General features: G+C 53.0%; 1 protein-coding gene across 11 annotated transcripts in view; it reads right to left on the reverse strand.

Moving 5' to 3' along the window:
- Positions 1–12,776, reverse strand: part of CTBP2 (C-terminal binding protein 2) — a 133,266-nt gene extending 120,490 nt beyond the window's left edge. For 4 of the 11 annotated variants that reach the window (XM_081267419.1, XM_081267428.1, XM_081267413.1 and 1 more), the window contains exon 1: positions 11,481–11,761. The gene's annotated coding sequence lies outside the window, so the exon portion shown is untranslated. Of the gene's footprint in view, positions 1–11,018; positions 11,126–11,480; positions 11,762–11,968 lie in introns of those variants that run through there. The other 7 variants (XM_081267414.1, XM_081267421.1, XM_081267415.1 and 4 more) reach the window with 3 other exon arrangements.
- Positions 12,777–14,665: the final 1,889 nt, after the last annotated feature.

Below are 14,665 nucleotides of genomic sequence, written 5' to 3' on the forward strand. Positions count from 1 at the left end.
ATCACTGTAGTCTCCCTGTACGTCTCCCTGTAGACTATAGGTAGATCTGTAGCCTATCTGTAGTCTCCCCACCCACTGCCCTTCCCTACCCAGGTGCCCTGCACATTCCAGTTTTTGTTGTTGTTGTTATTGTTGTTGTTTACTCTAAATACTTCTCACTGTGACCCCCTCCAAAAAAAAAAAAAAAAAAAAAAAAACAGCTCACCAGGCCCCATTAAGAGTCATCCATCTATCCTTCATTGCAAATGATAAAAATACCCTGCACTGCAGGTCTGCCCCTCCAGACAGGGCACAGCCAGCCCACCTGCCACCAGTGACCACCCAGCTCACTCCTCACCCTGTGCTACCCACCCAGACCCAGGGAGCCTCCCTGCTGTCCCCAATGCTGTCCCCAGGAGGGAGAGCACAAAGTGCCCAGAAAGTCATGGCCCCTGTGCTGGGTAAATCCCCTGCTCCTGTCCTGTAGAGGAAATTGGTGATACCAAGCTCGTGGCTTTTCTGAAACAAGACATACCTCCCATACCCCAGACCCACCTAAGCACAGTTCTGAGACCGCCCACACCCTGGCTCCTTTAGGAAGCTGCAAAGGCCATCTGAGCATTCAGACCTCAACTGCCTACAAGACCAGCCACTTGGCCGGGTCCACCTCAGGCACAACAGCCTGAGGAGCAGCCCCACCCTTCGTGTCTTGAGTCTGAGGGGATGAAGCCGACCCAGAGCTGATCCTGGCCCCCCAGCAGCCCACCCACACACCACCCTTTCCGTGTGGAGTGAAGCGGAATGGAGACCTGTTTGAAAACTGCAGGGGGACTTAAAATAGAATATAATCATTACCCAAGCTGGAGCCAGGCCAGGACACCGGGGCTAACATGACTAATTTGTCAAGAGACACCTCCCCGTGATTCCCTCTGTTGACCTGAAACAGGGAGGGCCTCACTGCGTGCCCCCAGCCTCCCTGGGGCCCAGGCCCCAGCTAGACGGCAGAGATTCCTGGGCACTCGTATGGTCACAAGCCCACACGTGTTCCTGAAAGGAAGAGGAGGGCTGTGAAGCAGGAAGATAGTCTTATAATTAAAGGAAAGCCTGTTTTTCAGGAAAATCTCCACTGCAGGAGGACCTGCCTCTAGGGGAAGCCAAGGTCAAGTGCTCCAGCACCACCTGCCTGCTCCAGACTTTCTGGCCAGGCTTGGCTCCGGATCTCAGGACACACCCAATTTTGGGCTGTGCCCTTCAGATCAGATAGCCTGTTTGAAAAAAAAAAAAAAAAAAAAAAGCCTGTCCCTTTTGTTCCAAAGAATTCATTCAAATTCCTCTCTAAGGCTCCCGGGCCACAAACTCAGGGCAGCAATCAGAAGGAAGCGCCCCCCCTCAGACAAGTTTCTCACTGGTTTTGATAGGAGTGGTGCAGACAGAGTATCCCAACGGGAGAAATCCTACCCAGCTCCCCGGTTTCTTCCCCTACATTCCCCCATGAATGCAGAAACCAGATCTTATTTTAAGACGTGCACAATGAATCCAGTTGAAAGTGAGAAGCAGCCAGAGTGGGGGCGAGGGATATCCCATTCTAGCCCCTCCCTTTAGAGAGGGGCACACCCCAAAGGCCGGGCTCACTTTGAGAAGACATCACACCAGCCCAAACCTCAAACACAGAAATCGGAGTCCGATCTACAGAAAAGGATACCAGGATACCTGACCACTAAATCCAGATGACCACATACTATCTACATAATCCCAGGTGGGGTGTGTGTGTGTGTGTGTGTGTGTGTTGAGGGCGGGAGGTGGAGTATTACCTTGGACACAACCAGATGGAGGGCAAGGGAGGAAGACTGTAAGACATCTAATCTTGGAGCATGGCAGTCACCCCCAAACACCCCCAATTCTCAGTTAAAAAGCAAAAAGAAACCTCAATCAAAGACAGGAAAAACCAGAGCCAGACAAGGATATAACTAGCTCACTTCTGGCTCCCTTACTTCCCTAACCTCTTGACCCTCAGTCTCTTCATCAGGTAAGTAGGGACTATCACTTCTACCGCCTGGAGTCAAAAGAACAGAAGTGAGAATATGGCTGAGGCTGGAGTCTTGACTGGCCGAACAGTGAGAATCCAGAGAATTCTCCCCACAAAGCCAGTGAGGACTCTGCCTACCATGCCTGGCGGAGGGTCCTGATCACAAGCCTTGGTGTTCTGAACATTCATCCCCAAAGTGCAGTGAATCTAAAACTGGCCTGGAAACAATCTAGAAAGCCCTCTGTGGCATTAGACCGTGATATTCTAACAAACAGACCTAATCAGAAAACTAGCTGAACTTATAGCTCCATATGCTCTGGGGAGAAAAAAAAAATCAGGAGAAAGATATTTGCTTCTGAGATGAGAATTTCAATCCTGCGGACACATGCCTGCTAGGTGCTCAACCCAGCCCAACCCTCCTCACCTCTCCCTCTACTTGGATCCAGTGGGTGAGAGGGGGCAAAGAGCCCAGAAGAAGGCTCCAGAACCCACAGTTCTCCCACCAGCGAGTCCTGCCAACTCTCCCCCACCCTCTTCCAACAACCCTGTTCAAATCCCAGCTCAGCCACTTTTAGTGGGGTGGGTCCTGGGCAGTCACCTGAAAGTGCCTGTCTGGCGTCACTCTTGTGAACCTCAAACTCCATGGTACACACCAAATTACGTAGCAAGCGAGCGAAGCACTGATACCAAGTAAGCGCCCAATGGCTGCCCGCTACAATGTTACTTCAGCAAAAGTTGGTGAACGTATTTAAATGCCGGCAGGGAACCTGGGCCACCAAATAAAGTCTGCACAGGATAGAAAGGCAAACAGAAATTCCTCCAAGGAGATGCAGGCTAAATGAAAAGGCCTGCATTGGGCAGACCTCACCACTTAGTGCTTGGGCAAGAGTCCCGAGCCTCTAAGTATCGAAGAGCTGACACGCAGAGTAACAGTACAGCTTCCTGCATATACACCTGCTACAGCAGCTGGCGCAGTTTCCCGCACCACGGCGCTATTTTATAGTACAAGTAAAATACTCAGAATCGAGAACTGCGACTCCAGACACTGCCCAAACCACGGGATACAAACCCGCCTGGTCTTAAAGATGCCGCTGTTTACCGTTTGCTGGCAATTGATCACGATCGCTCAATCAACCAACCTCCGCAAAAGTCCACTAGAGGCGCCAGGGACACCAAGACTACAGGTCTGGGGCATCGGAGGCCGCGATCACTGGAGCGGGGATGGCCCGAACAGGGTCCTGCCGGGTACCTGGCTCCTGTGAGGCTCATCCTGGGTACTCGGGCCACTTGGGCGTCCCGCGGCGCCAATCCCCGCCCAGGGGCCCCCGCTGGTGTGGGCCGGCGTGGAGCCCGACCCCCACCGCCCGGGATGCCAGCGCTGCACAAAGGCCTGCGGGAGGCAGGAGGAAATGAGCGCAGGGGCAGGGACCATTTCCACCCCCTCTCAATGACTTCCCCGCGGCGGGAAGCGATTCCGATTTACACGTGAAAAGGCGACCGCAGCGGAGGGGCGTTTCCGGGGGGTGTCAGGTACCGCCGCCCGCGGAGGGGGCGGGGCGCGCCCGCCAGGTACCGGGCCTGCGGGGGCGGGGCCTCCAGGTGCTGGGGCCCGGAAGGGCTGGCTGAGCCGCCAGGTGCGCGGGCCCCTGAGACATCCCACCTGCGGCCCGGGGAGGCCTGGAGTCGCGGAACCCCGGCCCCAGGATGCCCCGACGCAGGAGGCCGTACTCGCGGGAGGCCCGAGCTCCGGCAGGTCCGGGGAGCACGGCGGAGGCGCAGCCCGGGAACCTCGGCCAGACCCCGCCCCCTCCAAGTGCGGCGCGGCCAGCTGTGCGGTGGCCTTCACCGAGGCCCCTCCGCCCTCCGCGCCCCCACTTCGACCCAGGAGTTCCCGCGGTCCCAGGCCCTCCAAACTGGGCGCCACTGAAACAAGACAGAAACCAGCCTCTTTCAGTCTTTCTTCCTCGCATTAAAAACACGGATTACTTTATTTACCCAGCTCGCAGGAGGATTAATGGCCGTGAAATGTTTTTCAAGATCAAAACCATTCCCAGATTTTACTTGTGGGCACCTATGTGTATATTGATATCTGTCTGTCCAGTGAAATACACTACCCATTGCTCTCCCGAAATGACCTCTCTCCTGTAACCTGAAATATAGGTAGGGGACTCCAATTCAACCACGTGCACTGGGCGTTTGAGCCTCACTTGAAGACCTCTCAACATCTAGAGAAGGCAGAGGGGAACGTTTAATGTTATTTGTCACCCGCACTGAGAAGAAAATGTGGCCTGTCCTCCTAGGCAGGTGTCCCCAAGCTTGGGCCTCCATCCGGGTCTCCCTTGTTTGGAAAGCCTTGGTCCACACAGAACCCCAGCGGTCAGCCAAGCTTTGCCAGTTCTGGGAGGAGCCCACGCAGCCTGTCTGGCCTGGCAGCTCCACCAGCTAGGCCTCCCTTGTGTCACCAGTACTGTTCCTCAGAGCAAAGCCAGGCCAAGTGGCTAAGCCAGGGAAATTGTTGCCCGGCAGAGGCCAGGGGTCTACTCCAGGTTGAACCGCACCCTCAACTGTTCCCAGAAGGTGGTTTTTCAGAGCTTTCTCAGACCCTGCCTGATGGTTGCTTTGGCCTTACTTCTGCGGGAGCTTACCGCAACAGTATAGGACATCCAGGACCCAAATAAATGAGTAGGCACTGTTCTACTCTTCCTCGGGCCCACTTGGGCCTGAATAAGAGGATAAGCAGTTCGCACTTCCACTCAGATCACACTGAGACCACCAGTCAGCAAGAGAATACAGCCACTGCTCAGAGTTCGTTTAAAAGGAAAGGTGCACACCTCACCCCCTCCAACAAAGAACTCTGGCAGCTCAGCAGCCTCAAGCCTCTCCCCTCCCATCCCCCTCCTCACCTCCCCCAACACACACACATCTGGAGCAGGTACAATACTGTCACTTCCTGGTTTGATTCAGGCCCCTTCCAACAACTCTTGGCTAGCCTCAACACTGAGGTGAGACTTTAAAACTGCCATAATGGGGAAAAAATATCCCATTAAGCAGAGAAGTTGACCTCTGATTTAGGTCTATGGTTCCTTCCAGAGAAAACTTCCTGGGTTCCTTCCAGAGAAACTTCCTGGGATTCCGTGCCTCCAATAATGAAGTTTTTGTTTGTCCTGGGCTGGGACAGACTACAGGAGGCCAGATTTCAGGCATGGTTGGCAGCACAGCTGCAATTAGGTGCCTGGCACTGGGGAAAGACCCCCATGCCCATCTATGTCCACAGTCTTTCCAATGGTTCTCCCAAGCGCTTTGGGAGGAGACACAGAGGGTCACCATTTCCCACTGGAGGGCCTTAAATCATAATTAAGGATTGGTCTTAATGCAAGGAGCACATTTCTGCTATTAGAGGGCTGATTTTGAATGGAGTAGAAGTGAATGACTTAAAGAAGCATGGCTTTCTTTCTGCATTTTACTTACAATGAGAAGGATTTTTAGAACCACAATGGTTGAAAAGCAATGCCCTCCCCAACCCCCAGGACTTTTCTGGACTCAGAGGCCAACAGATCCCAAAGCAAGCCTGACCACCAGCTCAGGAAACAGCAGCTATTCAGGGTTAACATCCTCTAAACACCAAATGACCTTTGGGTAATATTACATAGGACACAAGTCACAATTCCCCATAAAACCAAAATCACCACTTGCCCCAGTAATAAGAACTCAACTGTTTTTAATCACAATTTTTGTGGATATTGAACCCATTTTAGGCAATCATCTGTTAGGTAAACAACTAAAGCAGATCATTTCTAAAACATTCACTAAAGGACTGTTAGATAATGAGGTGCATGGGCTAGGGTAGGTACATCGAGAAACTGCCACTGGCCCCCAGAGTTCTAAGCTAATGTATGTGGCTGAACAGCAGAAGAGGTGATGGTCTCAAGAATGTTCAGCTATCTAGGTCAATCTCGCTTAGGGTGGGGGGTGAAGAGAAGGTGGTAGGCATGCATATCATCTGGGTGGGACCCTTGGTTGGCTCCTGCTGGCCCTAGGTTCTTCGGGTGGAAGTGAGAGGGCTTTGAGTGGAGAAGAGAGATAAAGGAGTTTTAGAAAGGGCAGCAGGCAGGACGTGTCCAGGACACTTTCCCTGACACTGCAAATAGCACTACTTCAAAGTGAGAAAAAATAAAAATAAACACACCTTCTTCCTGGGACATGAGATGCCTCAGTTTTGGGTGCTGAATATTACTTTGTCACTCAAATTTCTAGGGGGGAAAAAGTTTGATTTTTCCCACTTTCCTGGAAGAACAGTACTATTTGCTTTTGGCATCTTTCCTCCAAAAGCAAACAAACAAAAAGACAAACAACAACAGCAACAAAAAAGCAACAAAGCAGATTACTGAAAAGAGGAAGCACACATTCCCTAGCAGCCCAGAAAGACCACCTTCTAAGAAAAACTCTGGAAGGGAGGCAGTCCAAATTTTCCATGCCCGGCCAAAGCAGATGAATGCCAGGCTGGTTCCCACCCCGCCTGCAGCTCCCGGGGTTCTGTTCTCCAGCAGTGAGAATGGAGGCACAACTGCCCCTTGGCTCTCATTGTCAACATTCCACACAAACAATGGCCCGGCTCGCTCTCCATTGTACATTCTGTATTCATTTGTGAATCCCCCTTTTTTACACAATGTGCAAAGCCCTTCTTTTCACAGGCAAAGTTCTGAATGCCCAAGTGCAGCCATAATTTAGGCCTTAAACATTAATAATGACAGCTAAAAGCAAACTCTGGATTATGCCGAAACATTAATTTGTGAATATCTTTAGAATCACATTGATGGCTTTTGGATGCTTTCCATTAAATCACCATCAAAAGAACCACTGAATACCTTAAAAGTGTTTCTGAAGTTTTGAGCAATTATTAAATATAATTTTCCAAACCTGGAGATAAGGAGATCCTTTCGGAAGTCTTTGATACACAGTCTATCAAACCCAGACTTGAATAAAAATTAACTTCAAAAGACAGGCATAGGGAGAAGCCTTGCATTTCACCTTTTTTTATTTTTTCCAGGAGTGCTGTAACTTTAATTTGCAGCCCCGAAAATTAGGATAGGCTTACCAGCTGTAAAGGGGAAACCTGATACCTGCCCAGGCAGCAGCCTGGGAGAGTTCATCATCCAGCATTGAAGTGCCTACCAAAACTTTTCACTAGGCCGCATCTTCACAAGCATTCCTGAGTTAGCAATTCTCAGGGAAGATTCTTGGGGAATAAGATACCCTGACATTTCACCAAATAGGGTCACTTCTGTTAAGGACAAGGAATTCTTTGTAAAGGATGAAACTGTGCTCCCATTTTTTAATTACTACAAAATTGTGTTCCACACTCTGTAATGGAATGATCCCTCAGACTTAGAAATATTACCTGAATTGTGCCCTGCCCAGTGGATAAATTTCCCTTTCCAACCATGTGCTGCATGAATACCTATTTGTGGCTGGTATCAGGGACCCGGGACACTTGGCTGCTGCTTTTCACTGATGGAAAGACTATTAACAGAGGGACCCAGGTTGCACTCTCATACATTATGATGACAGCCTCTCTATATTGAAATGACAGTGGTAAAAAATGACAACTGGGGCCACCATTCTATTGCTGCTGTAAACTCTTTAAAATTTTTCCATTTAGGGAAAGCATTAGGTGCAAAGGGTATAACTTTGCCTTCAAAAATGATTCATGATGTTGGTGATCCGTTGGCAAATGGCATTCCTGTGCTGAATCTCAGCAGGGCCCCTCCCTGAGAGCTGTCCTTTTCTGTCCTTTTCCTCTTTAATAAGTGAATCTCAAGAATTTCAAATAACATGAGCCACCCTGAGCTCCCTTTCTCCTAGTATATTAACAGTTCCCCAGGCTGCTCTCATTCTTAAATCCAGTCCACTCCTCCTTCAGTGGACACCCAGTCCACTCACCAGCTTCAAGACCGGAAAAGTTGCAGGTTGGCTTTGCAGTTTTGTTTGTTGTTTCTATTTGTTTTACTTAATCTCTCTTTAAAACACTTTCCAGCCTTAGGAATAACATTTCTGTTTGGAGTTTTTAAAGTCAAGAGTGAAGTTATTGATTATTCCCTGAAAAGGCAACTGATGAACTAGTTAATAATTATTCAACTAGCAAGTTTTACTGTTTCATCTTGTGTGTGGGGCCAGATTAACAATGCCAGGGAAAGCAAACTCAACTCAGTGGGACAGGAACAGGTGTGCCTGAGTCTTAAAAGGCCAAAATATGTCACTGGTGGTGTGTTTTTACAATGGCAGTTAGTGTTTGTTTTTAAGTAGCCAAACTTTTTACTTTCTTAACTTTTAGACATACTTTGCTAATATTTCTTCATAAGACAATGACTAAATATCGCACATAAACTGCAACTCCTGCCTAGCAAAGAAATGCATTTTGGAGACAAAGAGTTTTTTTTTTTTTTTTTCAGTCACAGCTAAGTTACCCTGCTCATCCCCCAAGAGAGCACCCATTCAAGGGTTAGTTTCAAAGATCCCAAATGAAATCGTAAATAACTCAGGAGGCCAAACTCAGTCTGCAGAGCACACCACCTTCCCCTCTGCCTTATTAAGGTACCATTAAAGGGGGGAGGGTGGAACATATCCCAAGTTAAGTATCTTCCCAAGCAGGAAAAGAAACCAAAAAGCACCTTGTCAGGTTCAAAACAAGCGCCAAACCCTAATTCCCTCTAATCACTGCTTTCCATAGGGACAGAACTGGGGTTCCCTACCCCTGGGGCACAGAAAACCAATCAACGCCATAAATCCCTTTGCCTTCGACCCTCTGGGGCAGGGTGGGGGAGGGGTGACCCAACATCAACACTTACACTAAACCCTTCAGTGCTCTACAGAAATATGCTGGCTTATTTCCTTTGTTTGGTCATGTTATACTTGATCAAGTGTGAACGATTAAACTGGTTTCATTAAAAGCAAGTGCATTCACGGCGAACATCCAACTTCGGTGGCAACTGTAAGCATATTTTGCAGGAGGGAGGGCCTCCTTGCTTCAAACCTAGCATCTCATTAACTTTTCTTTGGGGGGCAATAAAAAGGGCACTGGGGGTTTTTCCAGGAGAGTGTCCGAGCCAGACAAAAGGATATTCAGTGTTTCAACTTTAAGATACAGTCCCTGCTACTTAGAAAAATAAAAAGAAACCTTGTTTCAATATTAAAGCTGCTGACTGAAAATGTTGAATTAGCATTTTAAATATTACTTTGTAATTGCTGTAAGAAGTACTCTTTGAAATCAAGTGATTATAAACACAAGATCCTTTAAAGTCCCATTACTTCGAAATGTAAAATACTTTATTTATTAAGATTTCAAAACAGTAGAATTCTCCGAAGTGGATGAAAACTAGTTTTACTTTTGAGAACCGCAGGCAGCAAACCAATCTTAGGGGCCAAATACTGGGTACTTTTAAAACTGTCCTTGAACCCCAGCACCGAGTAGAGAAAGAATATTTTCTTTGAGAGTGGTTCGATAGTGGATGTATTTCGTCAAAGTTTAGAAGGCAGAAAGAAATCACTTTGTAAACTTCCCTCAAATATAACGTTCCCTCAAATATAACGTCCCCTCAAAATTATCCATATCAGATAAAAATATACCAGTCTCTAGAATATCCAACAGAATTGCAAATAAGGCATTTAGCATTTTAAATTCCCAATGCATATTTATAGAATTCTCTTGTCTACCCTTCAAGCCACTCGCATCTGACTCTCTAAGAACTTAGCCCGATCTCCAATCTTTAAAGAAAAAATGGGGAAACATAAAGATCTGTTTACCCCGCGTAGGGAAAGGGAGCCCGGCGTGGCGACGTAGGCCACTGCCAGCAGCCTCCACCACGAGCGCGCAGGCAAGCGGAAATTTCTATGAAAAAAAAAAAATTCCTCTTCTCCCTTATAGAATCCTAAACGTGGGGTCCCCAGGAGCCAACTGCTGTTTGGGCCGCCTCCGGAAAAGTACGGGGGTGGGAGGGATAACCACAAACATTCGCGCGCGCACGCTCTCCGGGTCCGCGACCATCGTCGCCGGCGGAAAGCAAGCCACTGGAGGGAGTGTGCGCGCGCGAGTGTCTCGGCGCGGCCCGCGGTGACCGCGCTGAGCTCTTGGGCCCGCGGCCTCCCAGCCCCAGGGCGCAGCGTGGGCTGCAGGCGACCCGCCACGCTGCTGGGCCTCCCGTAGGAGAAAGGCCTGGGCGCGCCCCGGTTCCGGCGCTCCACTGCCCAACTCGCCCCGGGCACTGGGGAGAGAGCGAGGAAGAGAAAGAAAGGCGCTTCCCCTTGGCCGCGCGGGGCCGTCCAGCACCGCGGAGGACGAGGAAAAGGAGGCGACCGCCGCGGCCCGGCTGTCCCTGCGCGGCGCTGAGTCCCCGCCGCCCAGGGCGCGCCCCAGCCAGCCCCTCCTGCGAAACTTTTTCTTTTTGATTCGCCCCACCCGAAAAGTGCGGCCCGGGCGGGGGAGGTGAGGGAGGCGGGCGGGCCGGGCTCCCGGCGGCGGGTGGCGAGAAGGAAGTGGTGCCCGCGGGAGCGCGGCCGGGCAGAGGAAATGCCCAGCCCGCCCGGCCCCCGCCCGGCCCGCCCAGGCCCCCCGCCCCGTCGCGACTTTGGCGGGCCGAGCCCCGCGCGGCAGTGGCGGCGGCTGCTGCTGCTGCGGCGGCGGCAGATGTGGCCCGGCTGCCCGGAGGAGCCAACAATGCCGGGCTGGCAAAACAAAAGGGTTCCACTTCGTCTCCTTCCCGGTCTTTCACTTGCGCTCTCTGGGCGCCGCGCGGGATCCCGGGCAGGCAGGGGCCGCGCCCCCAGGGGCCTGAGTCGCGCGCGCCCCGACTTCCCCGCAGACCCCCACCTCTCTGCCCCCCCACTCGCCTCGCAGGCGCAAGGCCCGCCGCACCCCGGCGTGCTCGGACTCCTGGTCCCCAGGGATCCGGCCGTTTTGTCCCCGCGGCGCGCCGCGCGCTCCGCCCGGGTCGCCCGCGGCCCCCGCACGCGCACCCACCGGGCTCGGGGGGCAGGAGCCGGGGGTGCCTAGGAAACCGTCGCCGAGACGCCGCCGCCGCCGCTGCCCTCCGGACGCCGCTGCGCTCCGGGTTTTTCTTTCCTTTTTTTTTTTTTTTTTTTCCAATCCTGATGGGAAGGAAGGTGACCGCCTACTTCGCATTCATCAACTCTCATCACAACAAAAATCCTGGCGCAAACGCGACCAGCGGGCGCAATCGGTGGCGGGGGGACCGCAGGCGGGGACCCCGGGCCGGCACCCACCCCCGGGCGCCGAGAAGAAACCCGGGCCGGGGTCGCGGACCAAAGATGTCCTCGGAAGCCGGCTCGGTGTCCTTCGCCCTCCTCCTCCTCCTCCTCTTCCAGGAGTGGCGCAGTGAGGCGCGGGCACGGCGCCCGCGGCCGCAGGTGAGGCGGGGGCGGCGGCGGCCCCAGCCCTCCCCCCTCCCCCGGTCCTCCTTACCTCGTCCAGGGCCGCCGGCGTCCACCGCGAAGGGCGCCCACCCGGGAGGCGGCGGCGGCGGCGGCGGCGCTCCCGCCCCTCCCACCCCACCCGGCGGCGGTGGCGGTGGCGGTGGCTGTGCTGCCCCCCCTCAGCGCGGCATGGCTCCCGGCTCCGTCCCTCGCTCCTCGGGCCGCCTCCGGCTCCTCTGGGCCGCTCCCGAGCCACCTTAAAATGACACACGCACACAGGGACACACACACAAAAACTTAATCTCTCCAGCTCCCCGCCCCTCCCCCTCCCGCCCTACCCTCCCTTCCCTTCCTCCTCCTCCCCTCGCAGCCAAGCCTCTTCCTACTTCCCCACCCACCCCACCCCCTTCCTCCGCCCACCCGGCTCCCGATCACCCCCACCCCTAGTCCGGGCCGCGCGTCCTCCCGCCAGCCCGCCCTCCAGGCGGGGGCTGCACTGGGGGTCCCCGGCCGGCGCCCGCCCCGCGCCGCGCTCACCCCCAAGAGGATGCTGATTCCAACTTGGATCGGGGGAGGGAACGTCCTGGATGCAGAGCGCCTCCCGGCTATTTGCTCTTCTTTATTTGTTTTCTCCTCCGGGAAAGGAGGAGGAAAGCCGAGAGAAAAGGAAAGGGAAAGAAGCGGCTCGGACCGCGTCTCCCGAAGCCTGCTGGCTGCGCAGGAGCGAGGCGGGAGGCGAGGTGAGGGTCGCCGCTCGCTCACTCCTCGCTTTTTTTTTTTTTTGGGGCAAAGGCGGGGTCTCTCTTTGCAAACCAATGACACAACCCCACATGGGCCGGTCTCGCCCCCTACAGATACTCCTCACTACAAATGGGCTCTCTCGGGGGATTAGTGGCTGAGCGAAAGTGCACACTGGCGCGGCGGGCACTCCCCGGCCTGCCCCCCACCCCCGCAAGGTTCTGGGGAGGCTCGGGGCCGCAGGAGCAAGGGCGGGGGTCCAGAGGCTGCGGCCTGGAGTCCGGGCTCCCCTCTCCCTCCTTCCTTCTCCTCCCGTTCCACGTGGGGCCCCAGGCTGTCGGCCACGTGGGAGGACGCGAGTCCGGGCGGGCCTCGGCGCAGATCCCCCGGATGGCCCGGACCTGTAGGGCCCCCTCCAGGCCCCCGGAGCCGACCTGCCCCTGTCCCCGCCGGGCGATTCCAACTTCCTCCTGGGCCCCGCGCCGGCGGTTTCTGCCTTCTCAGGCCCGCGGGGTCAGACGAGGGCCGGCCACAGGGGGCACTTGCGCTCCCCAAATCCAGATTCCGGAGGCTGTGCCAGAGAGGCGGCGAAGGCTGAGGGTGCGCGGGGATAGGGCCCCATGTGCTGGAACTTGCAACGGTGTGTTCTCCACAAGAAGCAAAACATTTTTACACACATTAAAAAAAATGTTCCTTCCTGTTGCCTGGATCTCGCCGGAGCTATTTTTAAAGCCTTGCCTTGAATGGGATCCCGAGGCCTCACGGGACCGATGCGCGCTGCTGCCCAGGGTCCAGGGGTCGGGGTCCTGGGCTTGCGCGGCGCTCTTTCGCTACCCCAAGCCCACGCCGTCCTGACGTCCTGCTGTTGGAATCTGGACACCAAATACGGATCTGGGCCCAGCGGCCGCTCTCGGCCAGACAGCACCTGGACTGGATTCCATGCCCGTGACCTGCAACATCCGAGCTCCGTCTCCGGAAGGGAACCAGCGGTGCGGAATGGGGAGGCTCTTTTTCCTGCGCCCCAGGGCCCCCCAAACTCTGATATGATCCCCTGAGTCCTCAGCGCGTCGTCCAAGAACCCCTGTGGGGGCCGCACAGAGCCCTTGACTTGATTTATTTAAAACCCGTATTGAGATGTTAGAAGCTGGATTGAGACGTTGAGCAGGAAAGGCGCGGGGAGGAGTCTGAGGTCTGGCCTTTGAAGTCGGGGACGGCCATTCCTTGGACCAAGTGAAACGAAGCGCGTGGTTTGGCTTCCTCTGAACCTGAGAACCCTCAACCTATGTGACCAAAGAAACTTACTGCCAAGGCCGGGCGCGGGGGGGCGGGGAGGGGGGTGCAAAGAGGTCATGGAACCGCGGAGCCCTTCGCTGCTTCCACAGCAGCCCTGCTCCAGGCCTCCCAATCCATCTCTGCCTGTTGCCAAAGCGCGTCCAGATGCCCCCTGTGCGATGGGTAGTGTGGGGCCGTGGCTTCTGTGATTTGCCTTATAATCAAACTGGAAGTACTGAAGATCTCCTGTTTCTGATGGCATCACGGAACACACAAGATGTCCGAAGCACGTTTTTTTTTTTTTTTTTTTTTTTTTTTTTACGTGGCCAGTTATGTGGCTCGAGCCTGCGTTCCGGTTCCATGGGTGAATTCCCAGACAAGTGCTCCCAGTTGTCTCCATCTTCTGGTGACTCTATGTCCCCACAGACTTATCTTTAGGGCTCTCTTGTAACCAGCAGTTTCCCCTCAAGGTCATGGTGCTTAAGACTTGGTTATAACTGGCTTTGTCCACCACTAGGCTACTGGGCTACCAGTTTCTGCTTCTCTGAGTTTCTTGGACACAAACGATAATAATTATAAAGATTTTTCTGCTTCCTTATTTCACAGAAGATCTTTGGTTCTGAATAGTTGTCCATCCTCCCTGAGAAACCATAGAAAGTCAGTTGGTTCTTCATATCAGTTGCTCAACTTTTGAGCCTTCTATAAATTTGAATTCTCCCTTAGAAAATGCTGTCTTCTTTGTTTTGAGAATATTAAAAAGAAGGCCTTCTCAGAGCTGAAAATTATTTCCCACTTCAGCTTGACACCCTGCATTTTAAAATACAGAGCCAGTTGCCTCCAACATATGAATTATTTCAGACTTTTTTTTTTAAAGATGTTGCAAACAAAGAGTCCCATTCAAAAATGGGCAAAGACTCCAATAGACATTTCTCCAAGGAAGATATACAAATGGCCAATAAGCACATGAAAAGATGTTCAGCTTCACTAGTCATTAGGGAAATGCAAATCAAGACCACAATAAGATACCATTTCTTGTCTACTGGAATGGCTATTATCAACAAAGCAGAAAAAACAAGGGTTGATGAAGATGTGGAGAAATAGGAACCCTGTGTATCGCTGGTGGGAATGTAAAATGGTACTGCCACCGTGAAAGGCAGCCTGGCAGTACCTCAGAAAGTTAAACATAGAAATACCATATGATCCAGCAATTCCATTTCTGAGTAT

This window comes from Spermophilus citellus (genome assembly GCF_964194105.1).
Source record: "Spermophilus citellus genome assembly, chromosome: 15".
Lineage (NCBI taxonomy): Eukaryota > Metazoa > Chordata > Mammalia > Rodentia > Sciuridae > Spermophilus > Spermophilus citellus.